The 26,628-nt window shown below is 42.7% G+C and overlaps 1 protein-coding gene across 5 annotated transcripts in view; it reads right to left on the minus strand.

The window, feature by feature from the left end:
• Positions 1–25,820, minus strand: part of RNF152 (ring finger protein 152) — a 66,764-nt gene extending 40,944 nt beyond the window's left edge. For 2 of the 5 annotated variants that reach the window (XR_009757899.1, XM_061583945.1), the window contains exons 1-2: positions 25,756–25,820; positions 23,958–24,082 (exon numbers count right to left, since the gene is read on the minus strand). The gene's annotated coding sequence lies outside the window, so the exon portion shown is untranslated. Of the gene's footprint in view, positions 1–3,349; positions 3,376–23,957; positions 24,083–24,638; positions 24,699–25,546; positions 25,617–25,755 lie in introns of those variants that run through there. The other 3 variants (XM_061584020.1, XM_061584111.1, XM_061584423.1) reach the window with 3 other exon arrangements.
• Positions 25,821–26,628: the final 808 nt, after the last annotated feature.

The following is a 26,628-nucleotide window of genomic DNA, read 5'->3' on the forward strand; positions in this document are numbered from 1 at the left end:
CCCGGCCAGCCCGTGCGGTGCCTGGGGTGCGCGCCTCAGCCGCTGCGACGCAGTCACTTGCGGCTGTCAACCTCTCGCTCAGCCCCTCCCTGCCGATTGCAGCTCTCACACACTCACACGCACCCGCTCTCACACACACGGTGCCGGGAGGGAGCGCGGCGGCACAGTCAGACAGGCGGAGCCGGACTCTGCGAAGCTGGTGGGCGAACACTCACGCCCGGAGCCACCACCGCGCGTGCGTGCGTGCCCACACACCGAGCGAGGCAGCCCGAGCCGCTGCTATAGTCCGAGCGGGAGCTGCAGCTGCAGCTTCTCCGAGCAGCATGCTCTGGGAGGGTGGGGTAGGTAGCTTGCTGGCTGGCCGGCCGATGCCAGCCTTGCCCCCCACCGATTGGGGGCTTGGCGGGCGGGGAGAGGAGACCGGGAGCCTTTGGGAGCCCTGACTGTGCCGCCGCGCTCCCTCCCGGCACCATGTGTGCGAGCGGGTGCGTGTGAGTGTGTGAGAGCTGCAATCGGCAGGGAGGGGCTGAGCGAGAGGTTGACAGCCGCAAGAGGCTGCATCGCAGGCGGCGGAGGGGCGCACCCCAGGCACCGCACGGGCCGGCCGGGGACCAGCAGGCAAGGGGAAGGGAAGGGAGGCCAGCCGATGCCAGCCTTGCCCCCCCGATTGGGGGCTTGGCGGGCGGGGAGAGGAGACCGGGAGCCTTTGGGAGCCCTGAATTGAGGGGGGGAGGCTGAAAGAGAGCCCCCTTCCTCACCAGCTCACCCCTTTTTCCCAAGGGAAAGAGGAGGGGGCGCAGGATTCCGGGGTGGGGGTCCGTTGCATTGCGTGAGGGGGCAGGGCAAGGCAAGGCAAGGCGAGTGGGTGGCAGCAGCTGCCTGCTGCGGCGCTTGGCACATTCCCGGTTGCTAGAATGTGGGCAGGAGGGCATACATGTCGTTATTACCAGGGAAAGGGGGCGGGCAGAGATAGAAAGGGAGAAGCGACGGGGGAGGGGAGGGAGATCTCGGGGCCAGCCATAACACGAAAGCGAGGAAACGGGTTCCAAAGTGGACAGGGAAGGACACACTGTTCACTGTGGACTTTCACCATTAAAACCATTTGGAACAGAAAAAAGATCAGAAGAGCTCTGTATTGCTAATTATAATAAGGAGTTTTGTAAAGACTGCACTAAAGAGTATCAGAAGCTATTGTATAGTGACCAGCACTATGGAAGCCCCAAGAGTGTTGACATCAAAAGCGAAGGAAAACCTCTACATAATAACAAAGAAAAACAACAAATTTTGTGGAGGCATGTTGGGAATGCTAGTGAAATGGACGATGGAAAGGAGGACAGTGGATACTCCTCTTTGTTGGCCAGTCAGCACGAGCCCACAGATAATGACGATAGTATGCTACTGGCAGGAAACATAAGTGATACACATATATGCATATTCTTTATCTTTTAAGGAGGCAAGTCCTAAATGTGGGGTGGGGGAGAGAGAACACACACCTCTGCATTATTTTAGAACAATGAAATGGTATATAAATAGTCCACTGAAAATATACGTAGGTGACATTGTGTACTTTGTAAAGCCAGAAGCAAGTAAGCTAGATTAAATGTTCCCTAAAAGTGTTGAACTGTGACCTGGCAGACCAGGGTTTGAATCTCCACACAGCCATGAAGCTCACTGGGTGACCTTGGGCCAGTCACTGCCTCTCAGACTCAGAGGAAGGCAATAGTAAACCACGTCTGTCTGAATACTGCTTACCATGAAGATCCTATCTGGGATCAACTTGAAGGCAGTCCATTTCCATTTTGCATCACCCTAAGCTTGTGAGAAAGAATGACCTTGTCACTTCAGATGGACCTAGGAACACCCTATTTTAAATAAGATTTCTATTTTAATCTCCAGAGAATTTTTTTTTAATGGTATGCTCCAAGCAACTGTCGTTGATACAATGTATCATGTTTAATGATGTCACTAGGGCCCGCCCCGCAACGTCACTAGGGCCCGCCCCACGACGTCACTAGGGCCCGCCCCACGACGTCACTAGGGCCCGCCCCACGACGTCACTAGGGCCCGCCCCACGACGTCACTAGGGCCCGCCCCACGACGTCACTAGGGCCCGCCCCACAACGTCACTAGGGCCCACCCCCATTTTCTCAGGTTTTTGGATGGTTCCGACCTGGCAACCCTATTCTTGATGGATACTTGATTCACTTCACCTATTACTATACAGGGTTGGAATGGAAGCTTTAATTAGTAGTTCAACTAAAGCTTTACTTGTTTAATTAAGAAGACTGAGTATTAAGGGCACACTTGTTTATTTTCTGATGCTATTTTAGTTCTCATGCATTAATTACTCTCATGAGGAATGAAAAGGATTTATATATTTATTTTGTCCTTGTACCAATGACTGCTGGCTTTGGTTTATTACATTCTAAGTTTTCATACTCCCCTTCTATATATCAAACAGTCACCCACATAAACAGTTTGGTAGTATGCAAATTCATTTACATCTAATCAGGTAGTTAACAATACTGAGACAAACAACTTACATAAACTTTAGTTGATTACTGTTGTAATGTGCTCACAAAATTACAGCATTCCTAAAAAGGTAAAGGTGTCCCGCACTTGTAGTGCGAGTCATTTCCGACTCTTGGGGTGATGTCTAGCGACGTTTACTAGGCATACTGTATTTTCAACATACCCAGAAGCATGTGAAGATACTTTGTTTTTAATCAAAATTATTCCAGTAGCGGATGGGCTATTTCCAAATGGCTCAAACTTTATCAAACTAACAGTGTACTCCTCTATTTGTCTAATTAGAAGAAAACCTCACAGGTTTTGATAGGGCTTACTTTATATAAGCGGGTATAGGATTTCAGGCTAAAGTTTTCTCTCTTTGAAAATGTAAATGTACTGATTTCAAGTTGAGTCTGACTTATGGCGAGGGGTTTCATGAGGCTGAGAGGCAGTGACTGGCCCAAGGTCACCCAGTGAACTTCATGGCTGTGTGGGGATTCGAACCCTGGTCTCCCAGGTCATAGTCCAACACTCTAACCACTATGCCACACTGGCTCTCTTCTCTCTTTGAGGAGTCGATCATTTAAGCCCCAGCATTAGATTTTGGCAGCAGACTGTGTTTACTCAGGTGTCTCCTGCAGGGAATTCTTACAAGAGCTGTCAGTAGTTGAAAGCCTATGGAATAAAACCCTCCCCTAGAGAGTCACCAGGTGACTTTCCACAGTTGTCAGCCTAGTTGCAAAGGAGGTGGCACCCACAGTAACACAAGCTGCCAGGAAGTACAATAAAACCAGCATTAGAAGCTGGAACACCTGGGAGGCTGAGGAAAAGAACTCACCATCACTGCCATCCTCCACCACTTCCTTTTGCTACTCCCAGCCTCCTCTGGAGGCAAAATGGGGGAGCCAGCTGTGAACCATCTAGCCCAGTAATAAGCCCGTCCCCTCTGAACTGCACAGAAGCCAGACTGCTGTGGCTCCTTGCAGTGCAGTAAAACTAGAACTAGTAAAGTAGATTAAGCTTTACTTTTTGGTCTGTTAATTGTGATTCATTTCTGCACCTGTTAAGATTATTTCACTGTAGTACTGAATTTATCCTATATTTATTGAATTGTTGATTTTATCTTATGGGATTTTTGTAACAATTTTTGTTTATTGTGAGTCAGGGAAGGGCTGTAACTCAGTGGTAGAGCACAAGATCCCAGGTTCAATGCCTGGCATCTCTATGCACAGCGGGGGGACGGGGACTCCTGCCTGAAAACCCAGAGAGCCGCTACCAGTCATTGTAGATCAGGTGGAGAACCTTTTTCAGCCCTGGGGCCATATTACCTTCTGGGCAGCTTTCTGAGGGCCACATGTCAGTGGTGGTCAGAGCCAGAGGCAAAAGTGGGTAGAGCAACAAATGTACATTTCACCTTTCTACAGTAGACACACCCCTCTATATCCTCCAACCAGACAAGCAAGAGGCATTATCAGCATTCAAGAACATATTCTAGTTGGGCAAAAACATTCTGGGTGTGACGCAGGGCCAATGAGAGGTGTGCATTGGGGAGAGTTCTGAAAGCCAGATAGGGAAAACCAGACAACCGCCAGGGCAAAGGTTCTCCACCCCTGGTCTGACTCTGTGGCCTGGTTCACACATCATAAGCTAACCTATGACTTAGCGCAAGCATGGCAGGCTCCCAGATTGTAGCCGCTTTGCTCCTTCCCGGTTGTTCTGATGCTGTGCTGAGCTAAACCATAGTTTGGCTTCATATGTTTTTCTGAACCAAGGCTTGCTATTGACTAGTCCTCTCCTGGACTATCCATGAGCTCATGGTTATCTGGACAGAATTAAACTACAAGCCCGAGTTCAGATAACACACTTAACCAAGCTATGGTGTAGTCCTGCACATCAGCAGAATGACCAGGGAGGAGCAAAGTGGCTGCGATTCCCTCTCTCAGAGCCCAAACTTTCGTGCCTAATCATGATTTGGCTTAGCATGATGTGCAAACCAGGCCTGTATAAGATTCACTTCCTACGCTCACTCTGTGCATAAAAAAGCGGCACATACATAACTAGTAAGCATCTTTTCAGAACAAAAGCTAAGGTGCTGGCCCGCTGTTCCCAGAGGAAAACTAGTTGATGACCAGGGGTGTTGAGAGCAAAGGGGAGAGATGTATCCACGATGTAGAAGATCTGGGCTAAGGAACCAGTTGCACTCAAAGTGCATGACCACAAGTGTTTGCAGGTTTGTGTCCCCCCTTCATATTGTATATGCTTCCTACATAGACACCAATTTGAACACAAAAAATAAACCTCCCACAGTACCATATGAACTGGTCCTGTCTAAGTGTAAACACTGAAGGAAATGCAATGGCTACTAGTCGGGATGGCTACATGCTACCTCCAGGATCAGAGGCAGAATGCTCCAAGTACCAGCCACTTGAGAAAAATGACAGAAGAGGGCTATTATCCTCTGATCCTGCTTGCAGGCTTCCCATAGGTATCTGGTTGGCCCCTGTGGAAACGGACTGCTGGATTAGATGGGCCTTTGGTCTGATCCAGCAGGGCCCTTCTTACGTTCTTAAAGCATACTTACTGTTGTGTTGAAATTTAAGAATTGCCTTAAACATTATAGTTTGCTTTATACCCTGTCCATATAAATGTGAACAGTGCCCAGATTAGATTCAAAGTGACCCCTGACTGACTTTTGATATCAAGAAAGGTTTATTTCCTGGCGACCTGACCCTTACCTACATTCCAGTGGCTCGAAGAATAAAAGTCGGTTTGAGCTGGAAACTTCACTATTATGTGTTTCTTATATCACATCCATGCCTATGACCTTGTTTATTGTTATAAATGTGCCTTGCATAGAAATGTTATAAGTTGTTCCGCTGCCCCACAGACCTTGACTTGTGAAACCCTTTGATATGCAAGCGTAGTAATTTTCATGTCTGTCTCCTACTCATGGGGCGCCCGGTTGCAGCCGGCCACCCCTTTACTCTTCTCTTTGTCGGTTCATGCAAAGTGCTTATCTCAAGGACATGCGAAATACGCAGACATGGAATCTAAGAGATAATGTTTCCGCTTATGCCTTTCCCCTGTACCCCTTTACCTCCTTCTACATATCTTAAGGCTGTAATCACTAAGCAATAGCTCCTTTTGTGTTTATACTCGGGGAGAGACTATATATACCCTAAGACATCAATAAACGAGGTTCCCATTCTGAAGGCTTTGGGCTGTAAGTAGTGGGACCCCTTTGCAAAGGATTTCTGTGTCGTTTTTTCATGGATCTCTGGTAGTGGGTCTTTTTGCACTCAACGCCCGCACCCCTCCCGGGTGGATGTGAGCTGGGGTAGACATAGACAGCTCGCGTGTTTGGTTTGGACCTAACAATTTGGGGGCCTGTCTGGGATCCCTTGTGCGGACCCCTGTATTGCCATTGCACCCCTTTATTTTGACAACAGGCGCCACGAGAGAGTTTTCTCGGTTGTCAAGCAAAGCGGGTTGATTGACAGTGCAGGGATAAAGCACAGTTGAGGAAGCCTCTACCAGACGTCATGGGAAACAAAGGGAGTATGCCGGTAAAGGACACCCCTTTGGGAGTTAAGACAAGGAATTGCCTGTGCACAAGAAAGGCTTGAAAAAGAAAAGGATGATTGAGCTCTGTGCGGTAGCGAGACCGCGGGTAACTGCAGTATTGGCACCGGGTGAACGGTAGCCAAAGAGTGGCTCCTTTAAACCCGTTCCTTTAAGAGGAATAGGGGAGCGGATTGAGGTAAAACATTCAGATTAATTGCATTTCTGGCTCCTATGGCAGATGGGAGTGCAGAGATTGAAGGGTTTTTACAATGCTGAAAGACAGATCTTTGACCGGTGAGGCCCCCCCTCCAAGTTATTTTTCTGAGGATGACTCAGATAGAAGAATGATTTTAAGTCGTTCTATTATGCCTTCCGCGCCGGCGCCGCCTTCCAGCCCCGAAGGCGGGGCTCCTTGGCCGGCGCGGAAACAAGTCTCTTCCGATTCAAGTGCTGAGACGGAAGAGAAGGATCCAGGAGAGGGGCCCTCAGGGGGGAACGGTCACACACCTGCGAAAAAGGAGAAGAGAAAAAGAGGAACGGTTATTGACTAAGGAAACGCCATTGATTGTGCGAGACCAGCCGTACCTGGATGCCCAGGGACAGGTCAGACTCCTAGGTGTGTAAGGCTTGTGTTTTCCCGGGAAGTAAGAACGTAAGAATGGTAGTAGGAAGGATTTGCATAAAAGAAATGTGTATGAGTTGGGTACCCAAGTGAGAGGTTGTATGCGTATAGCTTTTTTTTTTAGTTTATGTATGAAAGTTTTTCTGTGGGTTTGTTTTCAAGGGAACTTTCCTTCCATTACTGTCGTTCATAAATCATGCTGATTTTACCTTTTCCTCTTTTAACTGCTTGGATCAGCTGCGCTGCCCACCTGTTCTCTTAGTAGTTCTTAGCATTTTTTTTAAAGAAAGTATAGGATTTGAACTAAGCGATTCCTTTTAGAATGTCAGGGTTTCTTTTTCTTTTGTTCCTGTACTGGGTTAACTCCTTCTTCCCTTCCTCCTTACTTGATATGAATTTAGATTATTAAGGGTTTTTTTGTGTTTGTCTGTCTTGCTTGCTACAAATTACTTGTGTGCATCTTCCTTCCTGATGTAATGTTTTATATCCTCCTTATCTCAGTCCTTGCCATTGAGGAACGTTTTATTTCTTTGGAGCTCCCTTCCTTTTCAAGTTTCTTAAAATTGTTTTCTCCAGTCTGTTTAAACAGTGGGATTATTGTTTTCTCTGCAGCAGTTTTATGCTTTAAGTCTAACGTGATCCCTATGGTTTACTATGTTTTATATAAAGACGGATTGGCTGTGTTTTCCTAATTATTGTGCTGTCTGTTATGTGATTGTAACTTATTAAATATAATTTCTTATTTCAGCCCTTGCCGTTTGACATTAATCCCAATAGCAGATGTTCACAGAGGGGGGATATTTGTCTAGAATAAGTTTTGCTTTTCATTATTTGTCAGTTATTTCTTATCTTGTAAATGTTACGTTTCTTTTGACGTGGTTCTGTTTTTTGTTTGTTTGTTTGTTTTGTTACTGCATGTTGAGCCAGAATTACAGAAAAGGGAAAGAGATTGGTTTCCCCCCCCCTTGTTCTCTAGATCTAGCACAAACGTATTAAGCATACATCTTGAAATCAGGAGAAGATACTAGAGTTCCTTTTGTTTAGATTAGACCTGAACCTTTGGCTGTTGCTTGTAGATAAAAGCCTGGCACAGTTAGTTTTTCTGTCAGTGGCCAAAGGGGCAAAAATAACAAAATTACTTTTGAAACTACTCTACCCATTTACCTGTATATAAAGGGAGGCAATTGTAAGTGCCAACTAAATTTGTATGTAGTGCCTTGTGGGTAGAAATGTTTTCCTCCCCCCATACACTTTGACAGGGAAAAGATACCCATGAATTAGAAAGGTTGTAAGTAAAATGAAGGATTCTAGGAAATAAGTTATTTTGATGGTAGAGGAAGGATAGTTTGAGAAATATTTATTGATGGTAATAAGAAAAGGGAAAAATGACAGGAAATAAAATGTATGTGGGTTTTTTTCTCTTCTTCATCATTGTTGCTAGATTGTGGATTAGAACCTATACCTGTTTAAACTTTTGAACTTGGGTAAAAATAATAATATATATATATATATTTGGAAGTCAACAACAAAACTTCTTGAAGGTTCTTTATTCCATAAGGAAAATAAAACCTCTTCTTGAGGTACTCGATCCCAGGTAATTGTTTTAAATTTGTCTGTGAAATGTATGATTTGCCCATTTTCTAGATAGGCAAAACTGAGGCCACCTTGCTGTTTAAACCTAATGTGATGCCCTCTTGTGACTAGGTAAATTCATTATTAAAAGGGGACCAAAATGCAGAGCTTCCAGCCACAGTAATTGTCTACCTCGTATTAGAATTCACATTGGGAATCAATATTACTTTGCTTCCAAAACAGAAACTCATCCCCAGTTGCTCTTTGACTGAAGATGGAACAGGACTTTCAACAGGGAAATGCTTTCCTCATTGTCATACCTTGTGCATATAAATCACACTATTACTAATGAACTTTTTTCTTTTAAAATGATGTTCATAATTCTAACGCATGTTAGTGCATTTATTCCTTGACAGGCACTTAGAGCAACTGCTCTACATACAGGATGAGCACCATTGGAACTCCCTGCTGATTTGGAACAGAACTTAATCTATTTGTGCCACTAACATCTCTTTGTTTTGCATTCATAGCAAGAGGTATAAATCCTTTTTCTCTGCTTTCCGTGGCTACTTTTCATGAGCAAGGCCCTACATAGCCAGAGGATGGGGAAACTCAGAAGTTTAGAATATGTTGTACTGTTGTGTGTTTTGTCTGTCTATTGCAAAAACAATATTTTGGTTTTGTCCACTTTGATCAGAAGTCTCATCTGTGGCCATGGATGTTTTATTTTTATATTTTCTTTCCTGCGCTGAAGTGTTTTCTCCCCAAGGAACATTTTCCTTTTGCGTGTGTATCACAGAAGATTTTTATTTTGAGACATTTTGGACTCGATCTTTGAATTGCTCCAGGACCAGAACACAATATGCAACTGGCATGCTATTTTCCTGTATTGCTGCAATAACAGCATAGAGGCCTGCTTCATTCTACCTAACCACAGAACTATTTTCGGGCCTATTTTGGCCAGCAACCTGAAACGGGCACCTTGTGCAAGTTTGCAATCTTTTCATACAGTCACTTGGGGGGAGGGGGGGGAATGAAGATTCGTTCATTATTCCAGTTTCTCTGCCTAGCATCAGCAAAAGACACACATGTTCAGTGGAAGCTGTAACTGAACATGAACAGGAACAGGATGAACTTTGTGCAAGCCATCCCACAGTGTGTTTATTTGTTTTATTTACTTGTTTTATTTGTAATATTTCCATTGTAATATTGAATGTAACTGTTTATGCATTGTCCTTTAAGAATGTGTTGTTGTTATTGTTTTCCTTTCATAATTTATATGTTATGGCTGTTTTGTTCTTTAGATGTTTTTACTTTTCAAATCCTTCTGAGTGATTCTGTAATAGGGGTTTACTGAATTTGGCTACTTCAGATGTGAGGTTCATCAATGTGAAGTTTTGACCCATTTGTTTACTTTCTCACTCTGTCATTACAATGGCTAGGAATAGGTAACAATTAATGTGAATGGATGTCAACACCATAAGAATCTAGGAAGATGATAGTTTGGAATTCCATCAAGATTGCTTTTCTCTCAAAACGATTAATGTATCTTATGGCTTTTTCATGCTAAGAAATGAATTAAGTTCAACTATTGTATATTCTGGACATGGGTGCATGTGCCTTAGAACATTTTGTGATTATGATGTTATTGATAAGTACTATACACAACCTATGCTAACATTTCAATAGATGCCTTTGTGGTATTAAGGAAATGGTAGGATGTGATTTTCCATTTAAAGTCCCTGTATGGATCATCCAGAGAATATTAGTTAATCCAGATTTGTTTCAACACCTCAAACCCATCACATTAGATTATGACCTAGCTGATCTTCAGACACTACTTTCTCATCCTATGTACAGAAACAATTAGAAGCAGTTAAACAAATGGGGGAGCAAGTACACTCTAGATAGCACATGATTGCCATACAGTCATTTACATTATAGATAAGCACTCACAGATATAGGAACATGGATGTATTTGGAATTCCCTGTTTGGCTGGGATAAGGATGCCAAAGAAGGTTTAACCCTTATAATGCACCCCATTGTGGTGATTTTGAATTCTGATCTTTGTCTAATTAGCCCTTGTAATGTGTATCCATCTCATATGGCACAGTCACACCCTGGAAGTCAGTATTGGAGCCAGGGGGCAGAACGGCGCTTGCTAATATGTGAAAGGTCATCTGTGTACATCTGCCTTTCACATAAAAGGAGGGAGTGGTACGGCTTGGCTAACCCCGTTTTGGTTCAAGTGGAATCTAGGAGGTGCAAAAGGCAAGAGCTGTAACTTCCACCCCAACTCACACATACCCCCACGGCTGGTAATGCGTTCCAGAGGTTTTGTGCATAGAAAAACAAGGGCAGAGTTAAACGCTGTCGCATAAATGTTATCTTAATCCTTGGCGGATACACCCCCATCCACAGGGAATCCCATTGCTCGTTAGAAATAGCATTAGTTTTCTTTTTTTTCTTGACTAGAAGCACACATATCGGAAAATATATACAGACATAGGGGGTCTTCTTATATTGAGACCCCCCCACTGGCCTGGACTCTACAGGAGACAGGGACAACCAAAACAAGGAACACACACTTCACCACATGGATAAGTGGGAGTCCCCTTTGTTACTTAAGGAGTACAGTCTCCTTTGCTTCCTGCTACAGCTTAAAGGAGGTAGAGGAGGGCTTGGTGATAAGCGGTTTAGTAAGGGGTGAGGTCTGTGTGACCAATACATGTGATATACCCACTTGAAAATGGCAATTGGACTTTGAAGAATGGGACATAAAACAGTGGGTAAGGTAATATTACTGTTGAGATGGTAGCATTTGTTGCATTTGATTTTCCTTTGGTCACTGACTTGTTCTTTTCCTATTGGGCTTAACGGGTCGCCAAATGCCTGCTGGCCCTTGGTGGCTCTGTGAATTTTGGTCTAGCCGGCAGAAGATATTGTTTTATGTGATTATAGTAATAGTTTTTTATTATTATTATTACTGGATGTTGTTACTTGCAATGTATTTCTAATGTTATTCAGTTAATGTCTATAGGTCTCTTGAGTTTAGTTTTAGGGACCAAAACCAAGCAAACGGGCCATTCTAGTAGTATCAAAAGGTCCAGTCATACTTGACAGTTCCTTGGTCGATGTACTGAAAAGGGAGTTGAGCAGACTGACGCAAGATTGTGTTTTATGTTGTAATAGTTATAGTATTATTAATAGCTGTTTGTTGCTGTATACAATGCATTCCAAATTTAATCCAGCTTGCTTCCGCCTGCCTGCATAGGCTGATTTCTTCATTTTCCCAAAAGCCTCAATCTGATCTAATGGAAATGGCACTGAGACCACTGTGGGAAGCAAAACATGGAAAATGCAGCTACCTGAGTGAATAGTTATTCTCTCAGGGCTGAAAGGGGGGACTGTTGTGTGGAAATTTAAGAATTGCCTTAAACATTATAGTTTGCTTTACACCCTGTCCATATAAATGTGAACAGTGCCCAGATTAGATTCAAAGTGACCCCTGACTGACTTTTGATATCAAGAAAGGTTTATTTCCTGGCGACCTGACCCTTACCTACATTCCAGTGGCTCGAAGAATAAAAGCCGGTTTGAGCTGGAAACTTCACTATTATGTGTTTCTTATATCACATCCATGCCTATGACCTTGTTTATTGTTATAAATGTGCCTTGCATAGAAATGTTATAAGTTGTTCCGCTGCCCCACAGACCTTGACTTGTGAAACCCTTTGATATGCAAGCGTAGTAATTTTCATGTCTGTCTCCTACTCATGGGGCGCCCGGTTGCAGCCGGCCACCCCTTTACTCTTCTCTTTGTCGGTTCATGCAAAGTGCTTATCTCAAGGACATGCGAAATACGCAGACATGGAATCTAAGAGATAATCTCAATGTTTCCGCTTATGCCTTTCCCCTGTACCCCTTTACCTCCTTCTACATATCTTAAGGCTGTAATCACTAAGCAATAGCTCCTTTTGTGTTTATACTCGGGGAGAGACTATATATACCCTAAGACATCAATAAACGAGGTTCCCATTCTGAAGGCTTTGAGCTGTAAGTAGTGGGACCCCTTTGCAAAGGATTTCTGTGTCATTTTTTAATTGATCTCTGGTAGTGGGTCTTTTTGCACTCAACTCCCGCACCCCTCCCGGGTGGATGTGAGCTGGGGTAGACAGAGACAGCTCGCGTGTTTGGTTTGGACCTAACACTTACCATTAGAAAGTTTAAGAGCCCATACTATTTCAAGGCAGACTTAAGGTTTTATGTAGAAATTTCTAATCCACACTTTTATGACTACAGCAGCAGCCATTTTCAATTAAGCATGTGGGACTTTGTGTCTGTGGTGCAAAGCAATATGTAAGACGCCTAGCAGCATCCACGTTTCTCCTCAGCATAAAGATCAAAGAAACTTACAGAGTGGAGCAGCCTTAAGGTTGCATCATAGCTTAAATCCATTTATGAAAAAGCAAAGTGAATCAAAAAGCTTGGGGGGGACACACAGATTATCATCTCACAGGCAACTCCAACTGATGATCATCATGAGGGATGGGTTATACAGTTTTCTGACCTGCTTTGCCTCCTGATCCAGCCAAGACAATCATTAGGAGGGGATGAAAAGATAATTGGGCCTTTCACAACAACTGCCTATGTGCCTAGGGAGGCCCAGCTTCCACTCTGAAAAACACTGGATTTCCTTGACTGTGATCCAAAGGGCCTCATGCTGAGCTTTGTAGAGAGACTGAGGATAACTAGGCCTCTTCTTTTGAAATAGCTCTCCAAGCTGCCCAATAAAGAGAAGTTGCTCCTCAAGACTCACAATTACTGGAAGTTGCCTCTCTCAAGAAACTGCAATTGGGGACAAAAAAAGGTGGTTCCAGTGCACAAACAGAAAAGACTGTGCATTCCTATCCCTAAGGATTGTGGCTAAATAAAACTAAATAAAAACTAAGCGTTTTTATTATCTGAAGCTTCCCTTTCACTCATTTGCTGAATAAGAACAAAATCTTTGACAGGGAGTTCCACAGTTAAGTTCTTTTGGGAGATTCAAATGCCAAGACAAGAAAACTTTTTCAAGGGATTTGTTTTTTAGCAGCCAACACCAGTCATTAACAAAACAATAGGTAGTGCAAACATATTGGCTCAGATTAAGAGGAAACCAAAGACTCCCAGTTCTCTCTGATCTACAAAACAATCTCTGTAAACTGTTGACAGAGGAGGGGTGAGAAGAAATACAGCCTCCCCTTTATGTAAGCCCATCTCTATAGCTGAAAACCTTTCTTAAAATGAATTTCCAAGTAGGTTTCATCAGAAATCCTTGTAGTTGAAAGGTGATTATCTTATAATTATGCCAATCTCCTTATAATTTGTCAGTAAGGAACGGATAAAAATGTAATGACCTTGGAAGAAAAGCACCACAAGGAACAGCAGATTAAATGGCATACTATTAATGCCCTAAACACATTTTACTTACGTACAGATATATACTTGCATGCTGCATGTCAATAACAATAGTGCCAGGATGCAAAATGTAGATCTGCTTTGAAAGATTGCAAACAAAAGTTTTAAAGGAAGCTCTTCGTGCCCTGACTCTGCGCAAGTAATATGAAGTAGCTTGAGCCTTAAGTGCAAGAAGAACCGCTGCTGCACAGGAAGCATGGCATGATTTTTAGGCCTGCAGAAGAGGAAGCACAGCAAAACAGGCCTCCTTGGCAAAATAAAGTCTGACTTCACCTATTACATTTGTAGGTGTTTGCCTGAAGTGCACCCTTGAAAACACTATATGTGAACAAGAGTTCTGTTGTAACAAGTGTTAACACCAGGTGTGTGCACCAAATTGGTTACAACTCCTTAATGAATGTGTACTTGTGTGGCAAACCCTGGTTTACTGATGCATCATGTGCAAGACAACCCCAATACAGCCACAGTTACCTTCTTTAAGGCTGCAGTGTAATACAAATTTACCTGGAAGTAAACTCAATGGGAACTCAATGGGACTTATTACTGAATTATAGGATTGCACTAATAAGTCTCATTGATTTCAACACGACAGTTAAGCCCATCTCTCCTACTACAGTCAAGAGGTGGCAGGTATGTGTTAACCATGGCAGAACCATGCCCCCTAAGCAAAGCACAAAGCATAGCTGCTGCTGTCACAACCACTACCATGAGAAACCGAGTAGTAGCAGTGGCAACAGCATAACCTTTCAACCAACTTTAAGGCAAATGGGCTTTGGATATAGTAAAAAATAGGCCAAATTTCCATCTACTTTCACCCAAAGTTAAGACTGCCTTCCTCAGCCGAGCAGCATAAAGAATGATGAAAAATTATATCACACTGACCCTATTATTTAATTTAAAGTGGTGGTAGCAACAGCAGCCCCTCACTGGTCATGCATGCTTGGAGCCAAGGAATAAAGGTGGTGGTTCCCTTTACTTCATGCCCTGGACCTATACTGGCCTACTAAACAGACTGGATAAATTGACTTGTTACACCTGCTATGTAAGTGAACACAATATTCACATGAATATTTAATTTTCCCACACAAAGTGGAACAGAACCAGACTTAAGTACGTTAACCAGTTTGACACAACCTTCTTTCTGTGTGAGCCACAGTCAAGCTGCAACAACGTCAATCACAACAGACCCCAGACCAAAGCTAAACTACTACTACTGCATAATGGTTTGACTCTCCTATCGCAAGCGTCCAGCACAAGAAAGCATGCTTGACCTATGATAAAATGAGAGTAAAACAGTGTACAACTGTGGATTAGGCTGTAAGCATCACAGCAAACACATCTTTCTTCAGGCTACTGCTTTATGCTTCCTTTTCCACTCAGATACTTAAAATGTTTAATTATTCTTTTTATACTGCAGGTTGAAACAAATCAGCTGCTGGAGGTTCTTAGTATCAGTAAGCTCAAGATAGTACACATTTCTAGCCCTGTGCCACAGAATGCCTACAGTGTTCTGGCTAGGCCAAGCATTAGTTTTCAGTACATATTTATTAGGTATTAAAAAAAGAAATTAACTGGTAGGCCAAAGGCTTTGGGCGAGTTGCCAATAGGATTATTTGTGCTAATTTGCCATCCTCTTCCCAGTTCACAGCTACAGAAACCTACTCTGTTTTATTTTTAGTTGTTGGAGTGAGGAGGGTAAACCAGGATATTTACTGAATAGTAAAAAAACCAGTTTAATGGAATCAGTTACTGTTCAGTTACTGTTCAGAATTAATTACCATTACCCAATGGATTACTCACTAGAGAAGACAGGTCCTGCACCCAAAGTGAGAAGCATTAAAGCATGAATAAGCAAGTAAAATGTGCCTAACTGACTAAACGGCCTTAACAGTTATACATGAAAAGGTTCTTGAACAGTTAACAATGTGCAAGACACCTATGTCAAAGGAAAAGTTGTCTCAAGGCACCTTCTTTGCTGTGGCGTTTTCAACTTAGATTGTGGAAGTGGGGTGGGGATCCAATTGATGTGACATTCTCACCATGAACTCTGCCATTGTTCCAATAATGAGAGGGGAGCGTATTGGACACTGAGAAGAGTTTCCTTATCCTTTTCTGCTGATTGGAGCCAACGGGAGTGAAAGGAGGTGAGTCAGCCACTGGGAAGGCTTTTCTCAGCAGCTACCACATTCCCCTTTCATGCTGATTGGCCCTACGGACATCTGTTGTTGTGGGAGAAGCAGGTGATAAATCTGTAGACACTGAATTCATGATTCAAGTAATATCTGACAGTGAGAAAAGACAGTCAAATGGTGAGAGTAATAGAAAAGCAGAAAGCAGTATTCAAGTCTGGTCAGATTATTCTATAATTTTAGAAGGTTATATAAGCTTAGAATGCAGGATGACCGTGAGGGGGTGTGCCTGTCACTATTATGAAGGGGATCCTGCACTTCTGAAATTGCCACTACTTTACCGATCAAATCACTAAAGCTGGATTGACACATATAGCAGAACAAGATGGGGGACTTAGTAACATTTTGTCTATCTGCTTGAGATTACCAAAAACTTGTTGCCCACATGACATTTTGCAGTCAAGGAATGGGATATTTGGAGAAAGCAAGAGCTCCAATCCTGCTTCCTCATCCTTTCCTTAATTTCCTCTCCTTCCTTGCTTCAGTTCCTCCACTCCCCTCAAGTTCCCCCTTGCTTGCTCTCTCTTCTCTTTGTAGACATGGTATGATCAGCTCACTCTGACCATGTGTCCTTCGGTAGCGGGAGCCAGCAGGAAGGCTAAGCAGCTCCCCACAGTCCATGGAGATGCAATCTCTCCTCTCTCACACATATACACATCATGCCCACTTCTCCTGTACACATAGTTCTCAGACTATGCATGACCAGGAAGGCGAGCAATGGGGCATTTGAGGAAGAAGATGTATGCACAGAGGTACATTAACCCTTCCCCCAAACCACTTTTGTCATGCTCCAGTGTGTTAAATCATAACCACTGGAGTGTGACTACATCTGGTGAACTAGATTTTATATGTAGCAGCAGCAAGCCAAAATACACCAAAAGCCAGCCAAAATGCCTGGTACGGGTACTGGAATGCTTTCTGGCTTTGTTCAGTGGGAAAGCATTTCTTAATGGTAGAGCAGTCAAAGAACCCATCCTTACAGTCTAGTTCATACAAACAGCAGTGGCACAGTGATTAGAGTGGAGACCCAGGTCCGAGTCCCCACTCAGCCATAAAACTCATTGGGGGACCTTGGGTTGATATTCAATCTCAGCCTATCTAACCTCACAGGGTTGTTGCAAGCGAAGATACTATGCTATCTTGAAATTAGGGTGGTCAGGTAATAAAAAGGATAGGACTCCTGCAACTTTGTACAAGCTACACCAAAGCAATTCCCTTTACTTCTACACAGCTATTAATTCATACTATACAAACAAACTCATACTATATTTCAGGCCATATGTAAAGGATCAGATGACAGAACTCTCCCCCATAAAAAAGATCTCTACACAGAGAAAACTTGGATGTTAGGCTATACCCAAAAAATACTCCCCCCAAAAGAGACATCCTCTCGCAGAAGAGTTTTCTACTCTGCTTGCCCACACATACATCAGTGTCACTCTGACTGCCTGAAAGAAACAAGGATCAACTCAAATCCCCACACAGCCATGAAGCTCACTGGGTGACCTTGGGCACTGCCTCTCAGCCTCAGAGGGAGGCAATGGTAAACCCCCTCTGAATACCGCTTACCATGAAAACCCTATTCATAGGAACGCCAGAAGTCAGAATCGACTTGAAGGCAGTACATTTCCATTTCCCTTCCTGATTGCCTACAGGAAATTCTTACCCACCATAGTCAACCAGAAGAGTGGCTGCCAGGGACATTCCAGCAGTTTAGCATTAAGAATGCAAAGTCATCATATCAGAATCTGAAACACAGACATAAATGTATATAATTTACAGTTTCTATGAAGTATACTTGCCCTGAATCACAATACTGAATTCTGTTTACAAAAATGGCTCCTGAGCACTCAAAGAACACAAACATGAATAACAGTGGAAGACCAAAATTCAAGAAATGATTGCTGTCCCTAACACTGCATTAGTCAACATTTATTAACTTCTCAGAGATGTTGAGCAGGGTTAAACCGGGGGGGGGGGCTGCAACAAAATGTTGCACTGTGGAATCCTGCTATTCTATATTTCAGTCTGCCATGCCTTTCCAGGGTGGCCAGAAAATGGGCTTCTACGCCATGAAAAGTTGTCAAAAAAGCCATTTAAGCAAAGTATAGCTTATCATGCTGCACCTCTTCTACACGTCTGTTAAAGGTGCAGGAGCCCTGCCCTCCCTATGCCCTCCTCCACAATACTCCATTCCATTCTGCCTCCCACTCTCTTCAACATTCTATGGCCATTGAGTAGCCTCAGCCTTCACTGGGTTGTTTTTTGGGGTTTCATCCTCTTAAGGTTTCCCCCTAAAGTTTTTTGTATTTCTACAAACTTAAGCTTCCTTATGCCTGCTTATACCTCCCTCTTGTGCATGGGTAGCGCTGTTCTGCTATATAAACAACAGCACTCAGAGCCTGAACATCTGAAACACAGGGAATTATGATTTACACTTTACCTGAAGTTAAAAAAAAGCTTTCTATGAAAATTGTAATCAAGAAGAAGTGAAACTATATTCGCTTGAGTTGTCACTAGCAAGTTTTCCTTCTCCATTCAGGTAACTTCTGTACCTTACAATTAATTTTCCTTTCAAGATGAGTCAACCTTTCTAGAGCCCTTCCTAGAAATGACATTCTGATGTTATTCAAGAACTGCACAATAAATTATTGTTGGTAATAACAGCTCAGGTTTGACAAGAGGGCACTCCTATCATACAAAATTCAAACCACTGTTCAAGTTTCATACTACATGAAATGATCAGCCTTTACCAAGGTAGATAAAAATCAATAATATTTTAATTAAAAAGCCTGTCATGCTTCATTTTTTTTAAAAAAGTTAGTCTCCCTTTTCAACAACCTTGTTCAAAGATAAAATGTGTGTTTAATACAAACTTGTTAGAGAAATATATGTAAACTTTAAACCTGAAAAAAGGTTTTCTCCATGACTCTTTTTACATGCAAAATCAGACTTCAGCTCAATCCTGATTCTGCAGCCCAATTTATGCACATTTACTCAGATTAAGTTCCAAATTAATTCAACACTCCCATATAATTATGGAGAGGATTGCAGCCTAAATTAATTATTTAAATTACCTTGTTTTAAAAGAAGTCCATCCTAATCTGTAGAACAATTCTTTTATGGTCCTCAAACTGACAAAAGAGGTTCACCACAATACTTCATAGCGCCTGAAAATGTGTACTCCTCCCTCCTCCACCACCACCCCGGTTTTCTTTACAACAAACTGCTCACCTTTCTTCATACAAATTAATGGGCAGTAGCCACTCCACTGACTCATGCGGGGGGGGGCTTGCAATCATGCACACCAAATACTTACACTTTGGCTCACACTTGGTTCCTTGCCCTTCGCAGGCAGTGAACTCTGTTGCCTGAAAGGTCAGGGAGAAATTCTTCCCCACCACCTCCACTCTGGTTTCTTCCAGCTTTTGATTGCTCCTTTGGAAATCAATCCTCCATCTCATTACAACTTCCTTCCTCTTTGCCCTCACTTCCACTTCTCTGTCTAAGTAGTTGCATTTTAAAAACTACTTAAAATTAGTCTGAAGGCTCTGGTTATTACAAATATCTTCCAATTACAGCTCTGACTATTCCCTACCACTTTCCATCTGAACACTGTATAAGATGTCAGTCTACTGTGTACAGTTGTTACTCCCAGAGGATTAGTGCAGTATGTACTGAGCTCTACATCCTGAGAGATTATTTGAAAGAGGTCAGCTCTGCAGTACGCTCACAGTAGCTAATACTTGAAAAACATCACTCATCTTTTAAATCTCTTTCTACATAATTAGTTTGAGAAGTTGGAGGTTTTCAGCTGGAGGTTTGCATGCATTTCACTTTATGCTGTTTATTCTGACAGACAGTGCAAGAGGGTTTTGAAATTTTTTAATATTTAATATGCATTTGTATGTGTATACATATGCTTTAATTTTTGATATCATTAATGTATGTTTAAATTGTTTGATATGTGGTTTTAATTGTATATCAGATGTTTTACTTGTTGTGAACCGCCCAGAGAGCTTCGGCTATGGGGCGGTATATAAATTGAATTAATAAATAAATAAACAGTCATTTGTGGATGCGACATCAGAAAAGCAGGCAATACCACACTGGGATCAAAAACCAGCCATAGAATTTTCAAAGAATGCAGAATTTATATGCACAAAAAGACAAAAAGTTCAGAATTCAGAGCTTACTTTCAACTACTTGGAAAAAACCTGAGATTACCCATAAAAGCAAATACTATTAATCAACAGGAGCTACATGAAGTATGGTGGGTTTCAGAAACTGAGCACACATGTTGGGATTGTGACAAAGTTTACCAAGATTAGACTTCGGAAATCTTCCAAGTTGTTGCATTCCTCCATAGTTTGCAAGCACACAATTTCTTTGCAACATCTAGGACAAAATGCTCCTCACAAATGGGTGAAGGGGGGGGGAGAGAAGAGAGGGAGAGAGAAGTGTCCATACAAGTAATTTCCCATTTCTGCGCTAGGACACACTAGTGTGCCACAAGAGAAGTGCTAGCACAAGAAGAAACAAAAGCTTCTGGAAACCCAAAATCCATTGCATTTGTGAATGGTTCACTGCTCTGGACTTGCCTCCTTCCCATCAGCTTCTGTTAGAAGAGGGTGGTTCTACTATCTCTCTGCGCCAGTTTGGATCATTTAATCACTGAGTACAAAGATATCGGAAAACTACCTGCCCTAGAGGAGACTGCTGGTGCCTCTGCTCAAGACTTGCCTCTTTCCGATCAAAAAGCACACCCCAATCAGCAACGTGGGCAGAAAAACAAAGGCAAGCTAGGAGGCAAAACAGGAAACCAACCCAAGGAGGAACTTGCAGAGGAGAACTGTCAGAGTTGAAAAGTAAGAACCTCTTCCCACCTGTTAATTCTCTCCTGAAATGCTCCCTGCCATGCATTAGCATTGCAATACAAACCCAAAGTTTGGAAACCTGTATTTGTGTCATAACCAACACTTCCAAACTCATAACAAACAGCTCTGACCTCATCCTGTCACCCCATACTAACCTACAAGACAGCCAAAACACACAGCAAAGACAATGGTATGTTCTGGTCTGTGGGGAAAACAACCCAGTTCGCATTTTAGTTTTAGGCAGGTGACCTACCCCACTGACTATCATCATCATCATCATCATCACTGACTAAAACAGAAATTATGTATTAAGGTGACCTCAGTCCATGCTCAAAACCTCAATGAGAATTGTGCAAGCAACGTTTCTTACATCTGGTGGAAATTTAAACCACAAAGCTAAAGTGCAAGACTCTATAAATGTTGAAATCAAGTTACTAAAGAGCCAGAAAGCAGATTATGGCCTCATTCACACTTAGGCCTTGTTCACACATCACAGTAAGATGAACTATGACTTACTAGGACCGTGCAACTGTGGAGGATTCCAGATAGAAACTTGCAGCCATTTTGCTGCTTTCTAGTCCTTTTTACTCCCACACATGCTGAGCTAAGTGAAAGTTTGGTTAAGCTAAAGTTTGGTTTAGCATATAATCCAAACATGACATAGGGGTAAAAGGGGCTGGGGAGGAACAAAGTAGTTGCCAGCTCCTCTCCAGGAGCCCATGCACTCCCAGCAAGTCATAGTTTGGCTTACCATAACACGTGAAGTAGAGTTGGTAAGCCACAATTTAGTGTTATGAATATCAGTCACAGTGAGCCTCAAGCTTGCATGCTCCCGACCCCTATGGGTCTACAGAGGAGTTCAGAAGCTCTCCCTCAGATTAACTGCAGCTTGTTGTTACATGCAAACCCAGATAAACAGTGGTTTACTGAAACAAGCCAACTTCAAACCATATGTTATGAGACTGGCTTGTTTCAACAAACGATAGTTAAAATAAATTACAATTTAGGACGTGGACACAATGATGAACTGTCATTGAACTGAAGTGGAAGCTACCATTCTCCTCCAGAGACAAGAGAAGTGTGAGCCAGAGGCTCACTGCTGCTAATCCATGATTCAGCATTACACAAAAACACAGCCTTGAAAGTTGTACTTAGTACTAAACACTACACTCTCACTAAACCATGGACAGCTCCTACTCTTAATAATAAAACGTATTTATCCAATATAATTCTCTTGCGCCATTCTTCCAGGGAGCCATCCAGGCACTGACCATATCCAGATCTGCATTAATTTCATCCAGGTTGCTGCATTATGTGCCTTGATGCCCTTTAATCCTATTAAAGTTAATGAATATCACTTCATTGACTGTGAAAGGGAATGATTATGCAACCGTTTTCAGTATGGGATATCATCTGTGCATTATGTGAATGTTTACAATTTGGTGAATTCCCAACAGATCTTGTGACTATGCAAGAACTCAGGGACATCAGCAAACACTGCCAGTCACCTAAATATGATTGTCAGCATTCACTAGTAATAACTGAAAATATAGGGAAATAGATCTATTTTATTAGAAATTTGAGATTGCTGCCACTGAGATGTTAATATTAAAGCTCATTAAGTTTTGGACTCTCACAAATTTTATATATATAAACCACACATCTCCGAAGGCTACTGATTTTCAGACAGCGCATTACAAATTACCTCCATACTTTTCCCCCAACAAGGCCTGAACACTTTCCCATCTTGACCATATAGTCTACCAAGAACAGGTCTCATGCAAGTCCTTCTTATTTTAAAGCTGACTGAGCAGCGCTTCACAGATTGCACCCAAAGTTTTCTCCTTGCCTGCTTCCCTTGACAGCTGTAGAAATGTCACCTTGGAAAAGTGGCAGCTGTTATGAATTATCCACTTAGCTAAGCTCTCCCCTGAGTTCTTTAATTTTATTGCAAATGAAGGCACAAGGTGGGAAGGGAGCACAGGGGGAAGGGTTGCTTGGGTTTTTCTCTCCCTATTTTGTTTATTTTGCATAGATGCAGGTCCTTATGAATGATACTTTAAAAAATATAAAGGTAAGACTCTCCAATGCTCTCCACAAAAGGTCCCTATCCAAGAGCAGTAATTAAAGAGACCAAAACAAGTCCAATGAATGCGTAAGTACAAGGACAAGAACAGTACTTAAAGAAAATCAGTGAGAGGAGATCTGATGATAATCCATTGGAGTCCTACATTATTTCAGTCTCAGTGGGGTCTTCAGAAAGGCCTGTGACCTCAGCCTGGATACTAAAGTTGAAAAGGAAGACCTGTATGCATAGTGAAGTGTGAAGATTAAAATATGTATAAATGGAGTTATGCCAAAGAAATAATTCAAAAAGGCATGAGCAAAATTCTTGAAACGAAGAATTGTTAATTTGAGGAAGGGCAAAGACAAGTAAGATAATAAATGATTTGCAGAGACAATAATGAAATACATTTGTGAATGAAAGGGTTGGACAGCTTAATTAACAATTAAACTCAGAGGGGGTGTATTTACTATGCCACATATTACCCAAACACACCCCTTGAATTCCCCACTCCCACAGCCTCAGCAACTTTACTGCATTCAAATTTTTTACCAGTTTTTAAGCATATTCCAATCAAATATTGAATTTTTTCCAAAGAAAGTCACTTCAGTGAATTGCCTATTGGAACAAAATACTATGGCAATAGTCATCCGTTTACCTTTTAAAATCCTGTTTGCTTTCCCAACACCCTTTTCCTAACCAAATGGATAATATTTTCCAAACATTAACAAAACCAGAGTTTAGTTACCATAAATAGATGGTCAATGAAGAGATTCATGTTCTTTTCATTTTTTTCTATTGTTACAAATAAACAAAGCAAAAGAACTTAAAAAATTAGTCCTAAACACCCATCAAACTGCTGACTGTGTGCCTGCTTTGGCAGGCATTTTAAGAGAATGAGAGACCAGTCTCTACTTCAGCTTCATTTTTTGTATGTGTTAAAGAACTGTAGGGATCAGCATTGCTTGCTTAAAAATCAGTGGTGATGCAACCACAGACATAAAACGGAGTTCAACAAGATCCTGATGCATGGCAATGCTCCAGACACAGAGCATTAACACAGCAACAGATACCGAACATATTTGGGTGGCATTACCTGAATCTCTCATTATGTCTCGTTCATCCTTGTCTGCATGATGATATCAAGTGAGAAACAGTTCAGCTGCTTACAGGAGGGAGGCGACAACCAGGAAGCACAGTTGTGACAGAGCTTTGTTCTGCCTGCAGTGAATTACAGGAAGCCAGGGTTAGACAGCAGCAGCAGCAGCAACAAATTAGAAAATCAATCTGTCCTTTTTAGCCTTGATTTTCACACATATTGGAGATGGGGGGGTAGAGAATATGAGGCTGATGGAGAATATTCTACTGCATGTTTGCAGATCTCTATTTAACAAGCAGGCAAGTTAAATCTTCCCTAGCGCTCTTTCAGGAAACAGCCTACCCTTTAGCAATCCCCTCAATGCCAGCAAGAGAAACAGACATCCTGTAGCTATTACAGATCAGAGTTGATGTGGATGGAATATAGTTGTCTGTCTAAATGCAGCTATATATAAATACAGCCACTTATCAACTTGCATAATCAGACATTCTGTTACCATCACCTCAACTCCCTAGCAACCTAACTAACCACCGGCTTCCTTTAAAAAAAATACAAAAAGGGTGTGCGATTTTTAAAACACAAAACAAAAGCCTTACTCCTCCCAAGACAAGGAAACATGCAAACCCTTCTCTCTTTTTTTTCTTTTTCTTTTTTTAACGACCCGCAATGCTCATCTACCCCAAGCTCCTGCTCTTTTGCCTTGCCCTTCCAAGGATCGCTTCACCCATGTCAAGAAGAATCGGCCAAATGGAAGAAAAAAACCACCAAACATCTGTCTCTTCTGCTGCTGACCCCTCCTCCTTTACGGAGGGGGGGAAGAATCCATGCTGGGAGGTACAAAAAGAAAACATACACCACCACAACCATGCCCCCACAGCTGCAGCTGGGTGGCTTAGAGGCAGCTAGCTTTTTGTTTTTGTTTTTTAGCAGGGGGTGATTTCTTGAAAGGGAGAGAAGATTTATAATATCCTCCTCACTGTTAGAGAGTGAGACGGGTGGGTGGAGGTAGAAGGTTGTTCCTTCACAGATTTGGCCAATACTGGCGAAGGCATCTAAGGACATATCTCATCACACCGAGACACCCCCCCTCTCTCTCTCTCACACACACACACACACTTGCCAATACTGCAACCCACCGGACGCAGCCGAGCCTATCTACAGACCCCATGCAAACCTCTGAACAGAGCACTCCTATGCATATCGACTCAGAAATACCGTAAAGCGGAATCCTAACTGCACTTACCTGAGAATAAACCCCATTGAATTCAACAGCGCTTATTTGTGCATAGACATAGTCAGGATTGCACTGTAAGTATTTCTTTAGGTAATTAGTAGAATTATCACCTCCCCTCCCCTCCCGCCCCGCCTCGCCTCGCCTCGCCTGCAGCTCTAGTCTATGAAACACGGAAAACTTGAGGGAGGTTTTCCTTTCCATTATTTTCTTAGACGTTAAAAACATTACAAATCCCGCAATAACAAATCCCGCAATAATAGCAACCAGATGCCACTTCGGACCCTGCTGCTTACTGCGTTCAACAGTTTGGATACAAAGGTTAAATGGGGCGCAGAGGGAATTCAATGCTCACTGATCGTTTCGGTTTATATATGAGTCTGTGCGCGCTTATTTCTCTCCTCACCATCCCCGGTAACTTTCCTTTTTTGTCAAAATGCAGTGCATGCCTCCCGCTACCAAACAAGGTAGAACAGAAACAGGCTTGAAAGGGGATGTGACTTTGAGGCTGATGATTATTATTATTATTAAAAGAAAGCACACGTTTGGTTACATAGCTCCTACCCATTCATGTAGCCTGTAGCCTCCGTATCTTGCCCGATCCACTGTCGGCAGCAAATTGAAGAAGAGGGGAGGGGGTGGAGAGAGCTCGTAACAAGCGACAGGAGGCGGGACGGGAAGGCTCCGCCTCCATAGCCTCTAGCTCCGCCCCCTCCTGACAACGCTCCTTGGATTCTTGCACCTCTCTCACCTTCCCCCTCCCGCTTCTCAAAAACCACTAACGACCGTTTCCCGCCATTGCCGCCCATCCGCTCAAGCCTCCCCCGACAAATAAACCTCCACAATGGTCAATGACAAAGCTAACTGAGGGAGGCAGGGAAAAATCTCAAAGAGGCGTGTGGCATCTTAGAAACTTACAGTTGGCAGGGGCACTTTTATATGGGGGGAGGGAATGCCAATGGACTGCAAAAGTACAGTCCGTGACCATTCTAAAAACTTATGTGCCATGGTTTACTAATGCTGGGTGTTACAGTGCCAACGACTAAAATAAATTAGTGTGGTGTGGTGTGGTGGTGGTTAGAGTAATACATAAGGCCTGGGAGACCAAGGTTCAAATCTCCCTCAATGAACCAGGCACTGACTCTCAGCCTACCTCACAAGGTTGTTGGGAAGATAAAATGAGGAAAGAAAGAATCATATACACCACCTTGAGCTGTTTAGAGGAAATATGGGAGATAAATGCAATAAATAAATAAATAAATCACATTGTAAATTGGATTGTTTTCTGACAATGTCCCATTCAGCTGCACAACAGAAACAGGTCACACTCTTCAAATCCCTGCTTCTTGCAGGGGGAGTCGGGGAGCTCCCATCTCGTTAAGCTTCATTCAGTTCAGGAACATGAAAAAGAAGAGAGTACCTCTGAGCACATCTCTC

Source organism: Rhineura floridana, chromosome 1 (assembly GCF_030035675.1).
Source record: "Rhineura floridana isolate rRhiFlo1 chromosome 1, rRhiFlo1.hap2, whole genome shotgun sequence".
Classification (NCBI taxonomy): Eukaryota; Metazoa; Chordata; class Lepidosauria; order Squamata; family Rhineuridae; genus Rhineura; species Rhineura floridana.